The sequence below is a fragment of the Budorcas taxicolor genome, chromosome 6 (assembly GCF_023091745.1).
Source record: "Budorcas taxicolor isolate Tak-1 chromosome 6, Takin1.1, whole genome shotgun sequence".
Classification (NCBI taxonomy): domain Eukaryota; kingdom Metazoa; phylum Chordata; class Mammalia; order Artiodactyla; family Bovidae; genus Budorcas; species Budorcas taxicolor.
The window spans coordinates 38,419,968-38,436,157 of record NC_068915.1 but is presented as its reverse complement, the minus strand read 5'-3'; positions in this window follow the sequence as shown (position 1 = coordinate 38,436,157).

The window sequence follows — 16,190 nt, the reverse complement described above, 5'->3', positions numbered from 1 at the left end:
GTATCTGCAACAGAAGGATGAATGCTAATTCTATGAGCCTCTGCCACTTAAAATATAAACAAAGCAGTGGGGTTATTTTGGCCTAAAGAGGTGCTTGATATAATTTTACCACAATTTGAACAGACAGTTGCATTAGGAACATTCACTGTGCATTTCAGTAAAATAGATGGTGATGATAGTTAAACAAACCACCACCTAGGGGATAGCTTTTCAGCATGAACATAATAATGTCAAGAGGAAATATCCATGAAGATGTGTTAACTCCTACTTAGTTAAGACTTGACCACCAAGAAAAACAATTTGTCTTCTGTAACTATATTCACATGAGCAAAAGAGAGTCTTTATTATTAGCCATATGGAGCAGGTAAAATATTATTAAAATTTAAATATAATTATAATTTTAATATAATTTAAAATATTATTAAATTCTGGTATTGTGGTGAAGGATAAGGGGTAGGAAAGAGAAAGTTAGGTCAAAAACTAGCACTGTTTAAAACACAAATTAATTAAATCTATATGTGAACTTAAAAATAATAACTCCTTTAGATCCAATACAATTTTGAAATTATTTCTAGTTGCCTTACTTATTTAACCTTCACGACAACCCTTAAGCATAGAAATCATTCTTATCCTAAAATTATAGGTGAAAAAAGAATTAGTAAAAACTCAAATTTATATGGTACTTTCTTGTTTCCAACGTGGTTTCAGAAATATAATTTAGTTTTTGAAATGGCTAACCACACTTAATAGAGAAGGAAATTAATCCCAGAAAGTTAAGTGAATTGCTGAAGATCTCATGCCTTATAAGTGTCAGATCAGAATTCAGACCCCACTCCCGACTCGAATGGTTACTCAGACCTGATTCAGACCAAGGCTACATCTGCACAAGGCACAATCAACAGCATCACTGGAGACCCAAGTCTGACCTCTAAGCTTCTCACACCCACCTACTATTCACACCATGGGAACTTACCGCCCGGGAGGTGTACTCCATCACATTCCTGCCTTAGTGGGAGACTTCAAACGTATCATAAGTAGTCTCCCTATGGGCAGACGACTCCCTATGGGAAGATTGGAGAAGGAAATGGCAACCCACTCCAGTACTCTTGCCTGGAAAATTCCATGGATGGAGGAGCCTGGTGGGCTATAGTCCATGGGGTCGCAAAGAGTCGGACACGACTGAGCAACTTCACTTCACTTTCACTATGGGCAGAAGTAAAAACTTCAGTATATAAACACCTTATAAAGTGTCTACACGTGGACATCACTAGATGGTCAATACCGAAATCAGATTGATTATATTCTTTGCAGCCAAAGATGGAGAAACTCCATTCAGTAGCAAAAACAAGACCAGGAACTGACTGTGGTTCAGATCATGAACTGCTTATTGCCAAATTCAGACTTAAATTGAAGAAAGTATGGAAAACCACTAGGCCATTCAGGTATGATGTAAATCAAATCCCTTAGGATTATACAGCGGAAGTAAGAAATAGATTTAAGGGCCTAGATCTGATAGACAGAGTGCCTGATGAACTATGGACGGAGGTTCATGACATTGTACAGGAGGCAGTGATCAACACCATTCCCAAGAAAAAGAAATTCAAAAAGGCAAAATAGTTGTCAGAGGAGGCTGTACAAATAGCTGAGAAAAGAAGGGAAGTTAAAGGCAACAGAGAAAAGGAAAGATATAAGCATCTGAATGCAGAGCTCCAAAGAAGAGCAAAGAGAGATAAGAAAGCCTTCCTCAGTGATCAATGCAAAGAAATAGAGGAAAACAACAGAATGGGAAAGACTAGAGATCTCTTCAAGAAAATTACAGATACCAAGGGAACATTTCATGCAAAGATGGGCTCAATAAAGAATAGAAATGGTATGGACATAACAGAAGCAGACGCTATTAAGAAGAGGTGGCAAGAATACACAAAAGAACTATACAAAAAAGATCTTCATGATCCAGATAACCACGATGGTGTGATCACTCACCTAGAGCCAGACATCCTGGAATGTGAAGTCTAGTGGGCCTTAAGAATCATGACTATGAACAAAGCTAGTAGAGATGATGGAACTCCAGTTGAACTATTTCAAATTCTGAAAGATTATGCTGTGAAAGTGCTGCACTCAATATGCCAGCAAATTTGGAAAACTCAGCAGTGGCCACAGGACTAGAAAAGGTCAGTTTTCATTCCAATCCCAAAGAAAGGCAATGCCAAAGGATGCTCAAACTACCGCACAATTGCACTCATCTCACACACTAGCAAAGTAATGCTCAAAATTCTCTAAGTCAGGCTTCAACAGTACATGAACCGTGAAACTCCAAATGTTCAAGCTGGTTTTAGAAAATGCAGAGGAACCAGAGATCAAATTCCCAGCATCTGCTGGATCATAGAAAAAGCCAGAGAATCCCAGAAAAACATCTACTTCTGCTTTATTGACTATGCCAAAGCCTTTGACTGTGTGAATCACAGCGAACTGTGGAAAATTCTTCAAGAAATGGGAATACCAGACTACCTTACTGCCTCCTGAGAAATCTGCATGCAGGTCAAGAAGCAACAGTTAGAACTGGACATGGAACAATGGACTGGTTCCAAATTGCAAAAGGAGTGTGTCAATGCTGTATATTGTCACCCTACTTATTCAATTATACGCGGAGTACAGCATGCGAAAAGCCAGGTTGGATAAAGCGTAAGCTGGAATCAAGATTGCCAGGAGAAACATCAATAACCTCAGATATGCAGATAATGCCACCCTTACAGCAGAAAGTGCAGAAGAACCAAAGAGCTTCTTGATGAAAGTGAAACAGGAGAGTGAAAAGGCTGACTTAAAATTCAACATTCAAAAAACTAAGATCAAGCCATCTGGTCCCATCACTGCATGACAAATAGATGGGGAAACAATAGAAACAGTGAGAAACTTTATTTTGGGGGGCTCAAAAATCACTGCAAATGGTGACTGAAGCCATGAAATTAAAAGACACTTACTCCTTGGAAGTAAAGCTATAACCAACCTAGACAGCTTATTAAACAGCAGAGACATTACTTTGCCAACAAAGGTTCGTCTAGTCAAAGTTATGGCTTTTCCAGTAGTCATGTATGGATGTGACAACTGGACTATAAAGAAAGCTGAGCATGGAAGAATTGATGCTTTTGAACTGTGGTGTTGGAGAAGACTCTTCAGAGTCCCTTGGACTGCAAGGAGATCCAATCAGTCCATCCTAAAGGAAATCAGTCTTAAATATACATTGGAAGGACTGATGCTGAAGCTGAAACTCCAATACTTTGGCCACCTGATGTGAAGAGCTGACGCACTGAAAAGACCCTGATGCTGAGAAAGACTGAAGGCAGGAGGAGAAGGAGATGACAGAGGATGAGCTGGTTGGATGGCATCACCGACTTGATGGACATGAGTTTGAGCAAGCCTGGGAGTTGGTGATGGACAAGAAAGTCTGGTGTGCTACAGTCCATGGGGTCTCAAAGAGTCAGACACGACTGAGTAACTGAATTATAAAATGTCCAAACACTCCACCTAATAATCTAGAAGTTTGCAAGAACCTAAATAGAAGAGAGGGCATTCCCACACGGTGTGTCATACAAGGCTAAGGCAGAATTTCAGGGCACAGATAACCCTTCTGGTACAGGCTGAGTCCCTACATTTGGTAGCTGAACTAAAGAAGCCAACAGTGAACAACTTCACTTTGGCTCACCTCCCATGCAGTTCTTGGTGCTGGCAAGGGATGGAACTGTCTCTGGTGGACTTTACAGCTTCTCTCTCATGGCATCAAGCTCTAAGGTCCCTTTTGATCATATTCTCTTTTCCAGCACACAGCAAAATTAATCTACCTCTCATAAAGGAAAATCTAGCTCATCAAACGTTCACTGGAATTCTTCCTAACACTAAGTCACCTAATCATGCCATCTAATAATAGCATTATTTCGACATTTGTTCCTCAGTAAAATGACTCCTGGAAGAATGAAGCCTTTAGAGACACACATACACAGGGAAAGAGAGAGAGAGACAGAGAGATATGAGTCTAGGAGAAACAGTTTAATACCTCAATAAATTATCAGCCATATTATTTTGCATTACACAGGATTTTCCCAATTTATACCTCTTGTCTCTCTAGCAACAGTAGAAAATGCAACCTCACATCCTCTTGATATTTGTTACCATAGTGAGCATATAATAGGTTTAAAGCAACTGCTAATTTTATTATATTTACCTAAAGCTGATTCAGTGACCTTCTGAAAAAGCAAAAATACTTATGAGATGTTACCCATCTCTCTTTGAGACTCACTATTACCTACACAAACTTTTGTTTGCTAAAGTTTGCAATCTAGGTAAGCAATTTCATGATATTAGACATAAGGGTGGAATATTTAAAGTTATGATATCCCAAGAAGGTAGGGCAAGACTGTAATCCAAGCTTTTGTTCTATTCAGGTCCTCATATGATTGGATGAAGCCTACCCACTTTATGAAAGGCAGTCTGCTTTATTGAAATTCTACAGATTTAAATGTAAAAATTATCCAAAACATCCTCGCAGAAACTTCCAGAACAATTTTGGCCAAATATCTGGGCCATGCCCAGTCAAGTTGATATATAAAATTAACCATCATACATACAAAACAATTACTAAACTCCTGGTGCTCTGTATAATAAGAGAATGATATTTTAAACTCTTAAATATAGATACAGACAGTCCTAGCTCTCAACATTGTTAGTTGTTCTTAGTCAATTAACCACCATATGCATACCTGTGTCCGTATGTGAGAAGCAGACCCATAGCCATGGTAGGTGGTCAGGCAGGGCCGACCACCTGTTATCTCACACCTCTTACCTCATTAACTCAGACTGGGAGGAAAGGCTGGACTGTGCTTGGCCCAGCACAGCCTGGACCCAACCGTTTGTGTATTACACATGTATTACAGGTAAGCTCTTTAACATGGAATGCCTGGCTTTAGAAAATATAATGATGTTCTCACTGTCTTGGGAACTGATGTGGCCAGGTTACTCTCCTAAAGATGGGAAGGATTCTCCTGACCAGAATGGATATTTCCATATCAATTATCCTTCAAAGAGAGAAATCCTAGAGCAGAAATGGGGCCAGCATTAGGCAGATATGAAATGTGAGGGTAGAGGGCTTTTAAATTGGGACAACCCAGAGGGATGGTATGGGGAGGAAGGAGGGAGGGGGGTTCAGGATGGGGAACATGTGTATACCTGTGGCAGATTCATGCTGATGTATGGCAAAACCAATACAATATTGTAAAGTAATTAACCTCCAATTAAAATAAATAAATTTATATTTTTTAAAAAAAGATGAGGTTACTGTTGCTCAGGCTTCCCTGATGGCTCAGTGGTAAAGAATCCACCTGCCAATGAAGAGGACACAGGTTCGATCCCTGGGTTGGGAAGATCCCCTGGAGAAGGAAATGGCAACCCACTCCAGTATTCTTGCCTGGGAAAACCCATGGATAAAGGAGCCCGGTGTGCTATAGTCCATGGGGTCACAAAAGAGTCAGACATGACTTGGTGACTAAACAATTGTTGCTCATTTTGAATTGAATTCTGAGGACTGAAGAGATGAGGTACTCCCAGTAGTAGAGGATGAAAGGGCCACTAGCACCTGGCTGCACAACTAGGTCAGGTGAAAAGTCTACTTGGTAAAGAGTTCAAAGGAAGGACTGGGCCCATGAATTCTACTTCTAGTGGTGGCATAGACTGTGTGCTGTTATTTCCAGGCCTAGAGATGGGGAAATGCAGAGAGTCTATATATGCTCCCAAAGGAGTAGCTAAGGGAATGATCAGACAAGGAAAAGTGTCGCTGTTCATCCTCACCAACAACTGTCCCACCTTAATTAAGGAAATCTAAAACAGAGTACTATGCTATGTTGGCTAAAACTGGTGTCCATTGCTACAGTAGCAATAATACTGAATGGGGCATGGGGTGTGAGAAAAAAAAAAAACTACAGAGTATGCACACTGGCTATCATTGATTTAGGTGAGTCTGCTATCATTAGAGAGATTTTGTTGTTGATCAGTTGTGCAGTCTTGTCTGACTCTACAACCCTAAGAACTGCAGCACTCCAGGCTTCCCTTCACTATCCTCCCTAGTGAGGATCCTTCACTATCTCTTTGAGTTTGCTCAAACTCATGTCCATTGATTCCATGATACCTTCCAACCATCTATCCTCTGTCATCCCCTTCTCCTCCTGCCCTCAGTCTTTCTCAGCAGCAGGGTCTTTTCCAATAAGTCAGCTCTTCCCATCAGGTGACCAAAATATTGGTGCTTCAGCTTCAGCATCAGTCCTTCCGATGAATATTCTGGACTGATTTCCTTTAGTATTGACTGGTTGAATCTCCTTGCAGTCCAAGGGACTCTCAAGAGTCTTCTCTAACACCACAGTTTCAAAGCATCAATTCTTCAGTACTCAGTCTTCTTTAGGGTCCAACTCTCACATCCATACATGACTACTGGAAAAACCACAGCTTTGATTATAGGGACTTTTGTCAGCAAAGGGATACCTTTGCTTTTTGATATGTTCTCTAGGTTTGTCATAACTTTTCTTCCAAGAAGCAAGCATCTTATAATTTCATGGCTGTCGTCACCGTCCATAGCGGTTCTGGAGCCCAAGAAAATGAAGTCTGTCAGTTTCCATTGTTTCCACATCAATTTGCTATGAAGTGATGGGACTGGATGCCATGATCTTAGTGTTTTGAATGTTCAGCCAGACTTTTCACTCTCCTCTTTCACTTTCCTCAAGAGGGCTCTTTAGTTCCTCTTCACTTTCTACAATTGAGATAGTATAATCTGCACAGCTAAGGTTATTGATATTTCTCCCATCAATCTTGATTCCAGCTTGAGCTTCATCCAGCCTGACGTTTTGCATGATGTACTCTGCATATAAGTTAAGTAAGCAGGGTGACAGTATACAGCATCGACGCACTTCTTTCCCAATTTATAACCAGCTGGTTGTTCCATGTACGGAGAAGGCACCGGTACCCCACTCCAGTAACCTTGCCTGAAGAATCCCATGGCTGGAGGAGCCTGGCAGGCTGCAGTCCATGGGGTTGCTAAGAGTTAGACACGACTGAGAGACTTCACTTTCACTTTTCCCTTTCATGCATTGGAGAAGGAAATGGCAACCCACTTCAGTGTTCTTGCCTGGAGAATCCCAGGGATGGGGGAGCCTGTGGGGCATGACTGAAGCGACTTAGCAGCAGCAGCAGCAGCAACATACATACAGGTTTCACAGGAGACAGGTAAGGTGGTCTGATATTCCCATCTCTTTAAGAATTTTCCAGTTTGCTGTGATCCACACAGTCAAAGGCTTTAGCAAAGTCAATGAAGCAGAAATAGATGTTTTTCTGGAATTCCCTTGCTTTCTCCATGATTCAAGAAATGTTGGCAATTTGTTCTTTGGTTCCTCCACCTTTCCGAAATCCAGCTGGTACATGCTAAAGCCTAGCTTCAAGGATCTTGAACACAACCTTACTAGCATGTGAAATGAGCACAATTTTATGGTAGATTGGACGTTCCTTGGCACTGCCCTTCTTTGGGCTACCCAGGTGGCACTAGTAGTAAAGAACCCGCCTATCAATGCAGGAGACATAAGAGAAGCAGGTTCAATTTCTGTGTCAAGAAGATCCCCTGGAGTAGGAAATGGTTACCCACTCCAGTATTCTTGCCTGGAGAATGCCATGGACAGAGGAGCGTGGCGGGTTATAGTCCGTAAGGTCACAAAGAGCTGGACATGACTGAGCAACTAAGAAAGCATTTTGTGGGATTGGAATGAAAACTAACCTTTTCAGGTCCTCTGGCCACTGCTGAGTTTTCCAAATTTGCTGACATATTGAGTTCAGCACTCAAACAGCATCATTTTTAGGATTTTAAATAGCTCAGCTGGAATTACATCACCTCCACTAGCTGTGTTTGTAGTGATGCTTCCTAAGGCCCACTTGATTTCACACTCCAGGATGCCTGACTCCAGGTAAATAACCACACTATTGTGGTTATCTGAGTCATTAAGATATTTTTGTATAATTCTTCTATGTATTCTTGCCACCTCTTTCAATCTCTTGTGCTTCTGTTGTTAGGTCCTTACCATTTCTGTTCTTTATTGTGCCCATCCTTGCATGAAATATTCCCTTGATATTTCCAGTTTTCTTAAAGAGCTCTCTAGTGTTTCCCATTCTATTTTCCTCTACTTTTTCACATTGTTCATTAAATAAAGAATGGCTTCTTATCTTTCCTGCATTCAGTTGGGTATAGCTTTCTGCATTCAGTTGGGTATATCTTTCCCTTTCTCCTTAGCGTTTTGTTTCTCCTCTTTGCCTTCTTTCTTTTTCTTTGGGCTGGTTTTGCTCACCACCTCCTGTACAATGTTACGAACCTCCGTCCGTAGCTCTTCAGGCACTCTCAGATCTAATTCCCTGAATCTAATCATCACCTCCACTGTATAATCATAAGGGATTTGATTTAGGTCATACCTGAATGGCCTAGTGGTTTTCCCTACTTTCTTCAATTTAAGCCTGAATTTTGCAAAAAGGAGCTCATGATCTGAGCCACAGTCAGCTCTAGGTCTTGTTTTCTTTTTGTTTTTTCTGTTTGTTTGTTTTTTGACTGTTTGACTGTATAGAACTTCTCCAGGGAAGCCCAAATTATATATATATAGCATTTCAGGAATTTTAAACTGTGTGTCAGATATTTTGCTAAGTGCTTTACACTCATTATCTGATTTAATCTATACAAAATCCTATAGACTTTATCCTTACTTTGCTGATTGGAAAGCTGATTTACAGAGAAGTTAAGTATGACTGGTAAGCGGTAACTGAGATTTGACTGAGGCCCAGGCAATTCTATTCTAGATTCTAGTCCTTACATCAAAACAGTTCCTCATACCTATAAATTTATTGACCACTATATTCTTCTACTGCTTAGACTTTCGAAGTAGAAGTTCTAAAGCTGATAAAAAGTGACCATAACTTTTGATGGAAAAAAACTAGTTTTTAGGTTAAGCCAAAAAATATTTGCTTACAGATTAATGTCAGCCTGGCTAAAGAACACTGGAGTAGGGCTGAATCACTGAATCTAACCTCTTCAGCAAGACAAAAGCCCAGAAAGTACAAACATCTAAGTCAGAAACCTGAAGACCATGCCGGAGTGGACCAACTCCCTCAGTATCCACACCCAGGTAGCCTTTAATGCTGCCACTGTTTTCTTTTAAAATGTATTTCAAATAAATCTCATCCTATCTACTCCTAGACTTCTCATCATTTTCTGAAAGTCTCAGAACAGTTCATTCCTGCCGCTTCTGGCCTCCTCAAAACTACCCTCTGCCACTAAGATCATCTATTTATTGAATAAATGAATGCGTGAATGAATGTATGATGAGGATATGAACTAGCATAGTGATGGGCAGGAGAAACATTGTGGAGACTGAGACATGCTTAAGGGTTTAACTTGATTCTAAAAGCAGCATAAATAAAGAGTGAGTAAAGAGTTTGAAGTAGAAAAGTGTCACAATGATATTTACATTTTTAAAATGTATTCTGAAGTAACGTCATGGAATAATAGGGTATTTCTTTCAACTTGTGTAGCCCTGATTTCAAATATTGGTTCTATCGATTGTAAGCTGGATGATGGGCAAGTTACTTAATATATCTGTATCTCAGTTATCTCATCCATGAAATGAGAAGAATAATACTAACTTTAAAAGGTTTCTGGGAAGGTTGAAATAGGTAACAGATAAAAAGTATTTAGAATAATGATGAAACTAAAGTGTGTAGCTATTTTTTTAATCTACCAATAATATTTTGGTTTTTTTCACATAAATCCTGGTCTTACCTATAAGATTTATGCTTAAGTTTTAATAAATACTATCACTACTAAAATAATGTATATTTACCCCATTTCCTTGTCTAGTTGCTTATTACTAAGCCAATGAAAACAAGTTAATGTTATGTTTTTATTCTGTATTCAGGCAAATTACCATATTCTTTTATTATGCATAATATTATTAGAAGGTCCCTAGAGTTTTTTTAGATAAACAAACTAAACATCAGCAAATAAAGTAAACTTTATATACCATACATACTCTAGAAACCTTGTCTATAATGATAGAGAGCAGATTAGTGGTTATTGGAGGCCACAGGTGGGAAAATGGGAGTTGGATGGAAAGGAACACAGGGAACTTTTGGGGGTGATGAAATATTCTATATTTTTATTTTGGTAATGGTTACAGAAACATACACATTTGTCAAAACTTATCCAATCTGTGGACTTGAAATGGATACAATTTTTAATGTAAATCATACATCAGTAAAGTTTATTTGGAAACATGACAGTGGTAAACATAATCAGCCCTTTACAGTAATTTATTTTTTTCTTAGGAAATTGTCCATTTTCTCTAAATTTTCATTTTCTTGTCATGGGGCTATATCTTAAATTAGGTTTCTTTGAGACAGACTTTGAAATGGAGATTTGTGTAAGGGGGGTTTATAGGGAGATGCACATGGGAAAAAGCATTTATAAGAAAGCATGGGACGTTGGACTGAGTAGATGAACCAGTTGAACTGTGAAGCAACAGATAAAGTGGCTATAAGAAGCTAAGGTCCTTCAAAGCTACTCCAAAAGGAGACAAGAGGGTAGAGATTTTATATTTCTGTATCAACCAGTTTGGAGAATTTAGCTGTCCCCACTACATACCGGACCATTTCCACTGGACGGTAACTCGGGCAAGATGACCCTGTTGACCAAAACAAGCCCTGCAGGGAGGCACAGCTATGAACTGTCAGTTACCAACACTCCCCACGGCGAGGAAATGGGTCTTCTGGTCCTGAAGGAGATAACCTTGGTAGCACACCACAGTGCCCACTAGAGGTTATGTGTGGTATTCTCCACCACTGCTACATCTCTCTTGCATCTTCGCTTACACCTACTTTCTCTTTGAAAAGGCCCTGATGTTGGGAAAGATTGAAGGCTGGAGGAGAAGGGGACGACAGAAGATGAGATGGTTGGATGACATCACTGACTCAAAGGACATGAGTTTGAGTAAACTCCAGGAGTTGGTGATGAACAGGGAGGCCTGGTGTGCTGCAGTTCATGGGGTCGCCAAGACTCGGACACGACTGAGCAACTGAACTGAACTGATTTTCTCTTTAATGTTTGATCTGTCCTTTCCATTAATCAGATTTGCAGTGGGTTTATTTATTTTTAGTGGACTTCTCAGAAATCAGTTCTTAGATTGATTTCTTATTTCTACTATGTTTATTCCTATTTCATTTGATTTGCTTTTTTAAATTTTGATTCCTTCTTCCTAGCTTCTTCTCGTTTTTCTGTTATTCTAGTAATTTCTTAAAATAAATATTCATATTTTTGTTTCTTCTTTAATTATGAAGACATAATAGAGGTATTCCATGGTGGCTCAGACAGTAAAGCATCTGCCTGCAATGAGGGAGACCTGGGTTCGATCCCTGGGTCAGGAAGATCCCCTGGAGAAGGAAATGGCAACCCACTCCAGAACTCTTGCACAGAAAACCCCATGGACAGAGGAGCCTGGTAGGCTACAGTCCATGGAGTTGCAAAGAGTCGGACACAACTGAGCAACTTCACTTCACAATAGAGGTATTAAAAGTCTAAAATGTTCTCAGCATACAGCTCTATGTCCTATAGGTTTTACTACTAAGTTGTTCTCTTTTTTTGTAATTTATAATTTCTTTTTTAAAATATTTTTATCCCAAGTTTACCTACTAAGAGTTTTCATAATTTCCAAAAAGATAAGATTTGGTCACCTTTTTATAACTCATTTCAATTTTCATTGAATTATGATCATTGAATTTACCTCACAAAATCTATCTTTTATTTTGAAGGTTTAATTCATGTCAAGTAAATGATTGATATTTGTTAATATTTGGTAGACAATAAATATAAATATATATCCTCAAAATTATTGTTTTTATATAATGTCTCTTATTATTTTCTTCAGTGCATTTAACCTTGAATTTCCCTATGTCATAAAGTAATGCTGCCATGCCTGTTTTATCTTTCATAGGAGGATAATTGCCTTACAATATTGTGTTGGCCACTGCCATACAACAATGTGAATCAGCCACAAGCATACATGTCCCCTCCTTCTTGAGCCTCACCACCACCCCATCCCACCCCTCCAGGCTGTCACAGAGTACCACCTTGTGCTCCCTGTGTTATACAGCAACTTCCCATTAGCTATCTATTTCACACATGTTAATGTATATGTTTCAATGCTAGTCTCTCAATCTGCCCCATCCTCTGTTTCCGCCACTGTGTCCAAAGTCTATTCTCTATGTCTGTATCTCTATTCCTGCCCTGCAAATAGATTCATCAGTACCATTTTTCTAGACTCCATATACACACATTCATATACAATATTTGTGTTTCTCTTTCTGACTTACTTCACTCTGTATAACAGGCTGTAGGTTCATCCACCTCACTAGAACTGACTTAAGTGCATTCTTTTTTATGGCTGAGTAATAATCCATTGTACATACCACAGCTTCTTTATCCATTCATCTGCTGATGGACATCTCAGTTCAGTTCATTCGCTCAGTCATAGCTGACTCTTTGCAACCCCATGGACTGCAGCATGCCAGGCCATCTAGGTTGCTGGGTTTTTTTTTATTTTGTTTTTGTATCTCTCTGATCCATCTTAATTTTCTTTCTTTATCATTTTTTAAGTATAGATAAAGACATAGTTAGAGACATAGATTTTTGTTAAAGCATATAGGTCAGTTTTGTGGACTCTTGAGAGCAAGTAGATCAAACCAGTTAATCCTAAAGGAAATCAACCCTGAATATTCATTGGAAGGACTGCTACTGAAGCTGAAGTTCCAAGATTTTGGCCACCTGAAAGAAAGATCAGACTCATTGGAAAAGACCCTGATGCTGGGAAAGGTTGAGGGCAGTGGGGAGAAGAAGGCAACAGAGGATGAAACAGTTGGATGGCATCACCGAATCAATGGATGTGAGTTTGAACAAATTCCAAGAGACAGTGAAGGACAGGGAAGCCTGGTATGCTGTAGTCCACAGGGTTGCAAAGACTTGGATATGACTGAGTGACTGAAAAACAACAACAGTTTTGTGATTTAACCCAACTGAAAATGTTTGTCCTTTAAAGGGAAAAAGTCAGTATGCTCATACTCTGTATGACCTAATTTCTTCTTTTCATGATAATTTAGTTTTATGTTTACTTTACATTATTATTTCCTCATTTTCCTTTGTGTTTGATGATTTGGTCAAATATATTTTTGGTCAAAAATAGTACTATTCTATTTTTCCCCTTGTTAATTTGGAAGTTCTAATATTTTGCATTTCATAGTGACTACATTCTTTGTTCCTATTCTCATAATCACAGAATTCTCTACTCTTATAAGAAAACAAGATACCAACTATTTCTTCCACCAAGATGATTTGTTTCCTCCCTTTGCTCTACTCCAATAAAAAAAGCTATTTCTTCTCCATCCTCCATCCCAGGATCCTAGTTTTGCTAAAATAGATTATCACTTTTAGTTCTATATTATTATTTGATTTTTCCTTACAGTAAATCAGTATGTTTCTTCTAAGACTCTAATTTAGCACTTACATCACATATTCCCAATCTGTTTTTATCCTCTTCAACCTAATTTTTAGAGAGAATGAGAAACATATTGACTCTGCACCCTTGCTCCTCTCCTTAACATCACTTTCCTTTAGGTATCGGTTATTTTCTCATCAACTCATCCTAAAACCCAGTGATCCCTTTTAGGTGTAGATTTGTTTCACTGCTTCTCTTCTGAAATGTCTATCCAAGTTTCATAGATTATTCTTAAGTCTCTTATCCTTTCTCTCTTGTTTTGCTTTTCTATATTTTTATTTTGTGCTTTGAAATAATTCTTGCACTTATAAATATTGTCTCAATGGTAACACTCTCCTCCTTCAATTCTTTAAAGAATTGTTTACATAGGAAATCATGGGAGTTTTAATGTTGCTTTGGTTGGGGTGGGGTGTTATTGGTGGTGATGGTGTTATTCCATGACAAAAAAATGTGTATGTACTACATTTGAATCTCATTTATTATATTATTATTTTTTTTAATTTATATTATCATCCAGATTTTTTTCAAACACATGTTCTGCTTGCATATCTCACTGGTCTTTTTCTTGTGAATGCTGGATTCTTAGAATGCCTCTCTCCAGAGAAGTTCATTTTATTTTCATCTTGGGGTAATTTGGGCAAATGTAGATATAGCTGCCTTTGTTGAAAAACAGTGAAACCTGAGCTAAAACACTCTGTTCTCGCTGCCTCCCACCAGGACTACAGTTATGCTATCACCACTCTGGAGAAAACAGATGACTAAACAAAGGAAAATCCATTATTCTTAAGTCCCATGTCCTTATTCCCTTGTCCTGCTTTTTATATTTTAATTTTATGCTTTGAAATAATCCTTGCACTTATAAATATTGTCTCAACAGTAATAATCTCCCTCTTCAATTCTTCTAAAGAACTGTTTACAAAGGAAATCATGGGAGTTTTATTGTTGCTTTGGCTGGGTGTGGGGTGTTGTTGGTAAAAGATAATGGTCCCCATGGGATATCCTAATCCGTGAAATCTTTTCTTAATACCTGATGATATTCCCCTCTTCTACTAAGATAGAAGAAACAGATTAGCTAGGTAAAGCCATAATTCCTGGTTCCTAAAATTGACTGATATTTACTCATATGCATCCTTTAGTAGAAAAAGAGCTTAAACCTATACCATACTTCAGTTACGCTCAAGCATGAAAGAATAGGGTCAGGAGTGTCTCCTGCTCTGTATCAACTGGTGAAGAACCTGCCCTTCCCTGTGGAGAGATATGGTCCAGAGATTACAGACCACCTGCCGACTCTCCCTTCTATAAGTAATCATGAGAAATATTCTTTTGATCTCCATTTTACCAAGGACAGCAAAGAACAGCTACTCTGAGGTGTAAAGAAAGGACTCAAGTACACATATTACATCAAAAGTAGTAGTGGTAATTGTTACCATCCATTAAACCTCTACTATGTGCCATTAATCATGCACCCATTGCCTAACTGAATCCTCCAAGCACCCTGCAAGATATGTGAGGGTTAGGAACATAAAATAATATGTCCAAGGCCTGCAGAAAATAGGTGCTTGAGCTGAAATCCACCCCGAGGACTGCCAGATTCCAGTGTCCTCAGTTCTTTCCAGATGACCCCATTGACTCTGGCACAAAATGATCAGCATAAACAAAACACTCCACATCAATCAGATGTCACTGAAATGCATCCATGATGTGGATAATAGCAACTTCCTGTCAAACCTGCCATACAGTTAGGCTTCTTCCTCTGTTGGGAAATTTCCCATTCCAAAAGTGGCACCAAATATTGGAAGATATAGTGCTCTGAATCAAGCCTCCCCCAAAATAGTAACTCCATAAAGTCTGTTGATACACCCAGAAATAACGCTTTACCCAGAAGATTACCCCTTACTCAGAGGGAGGGAAAAGGCCAAGGATAGGAAAGCTCTCACTGGAGATAAGCCTCATGTTGCTTCCAGCTGGCTTTTCACAGGTCTGAGTGCAGCAAGAGTGATCTCTCCATGAAAGCATTGCTCCTTCAGCTGAGGGGTTTGGACAGGAGCTCCCTCACCCTAAGACATGTGGTGAAGTGCTATAAAGAACCAGGACTTGAAAGTGAGGTGTAGCTTTGAACCCAGGCTCTGTTCTTACAAACTGTTCCTTAACCTATCTGAGCCTCAGATTCTTCACTGTATGAATATGGATCAAAAGACCAGCAAATAGAGTTGAAAAAAGGAAATAAAATAACTTTCATGAAAATACTTGACACATCAGTTCAGTTCAGTTGCTCAGTCGTGTCCAACTCTTTCGACCCCATGAATTGCAGCACGCCAGGCCTCCCTGTCCATCACCAACTCCCGGAGTTCACTCAGACTCACATCCATCAAGCCAGTGATGCCATCCAGCCACCTCATCCTCTGTCATCCCCTTCTCCTCCTGCCCCCAGTCCCTCCCACCATCAGAGTCTTTTCTAATGAGTCAACTCTTCGCATGAGGTGGCCAAAGTACTGGAGTTTCAGCTTTAACATCATTCCTTCCAAAGAAATCCCAGGGCTGATCTCTTCAGAATGGACTGGTTGGATCTCCTTACAGTCCAAG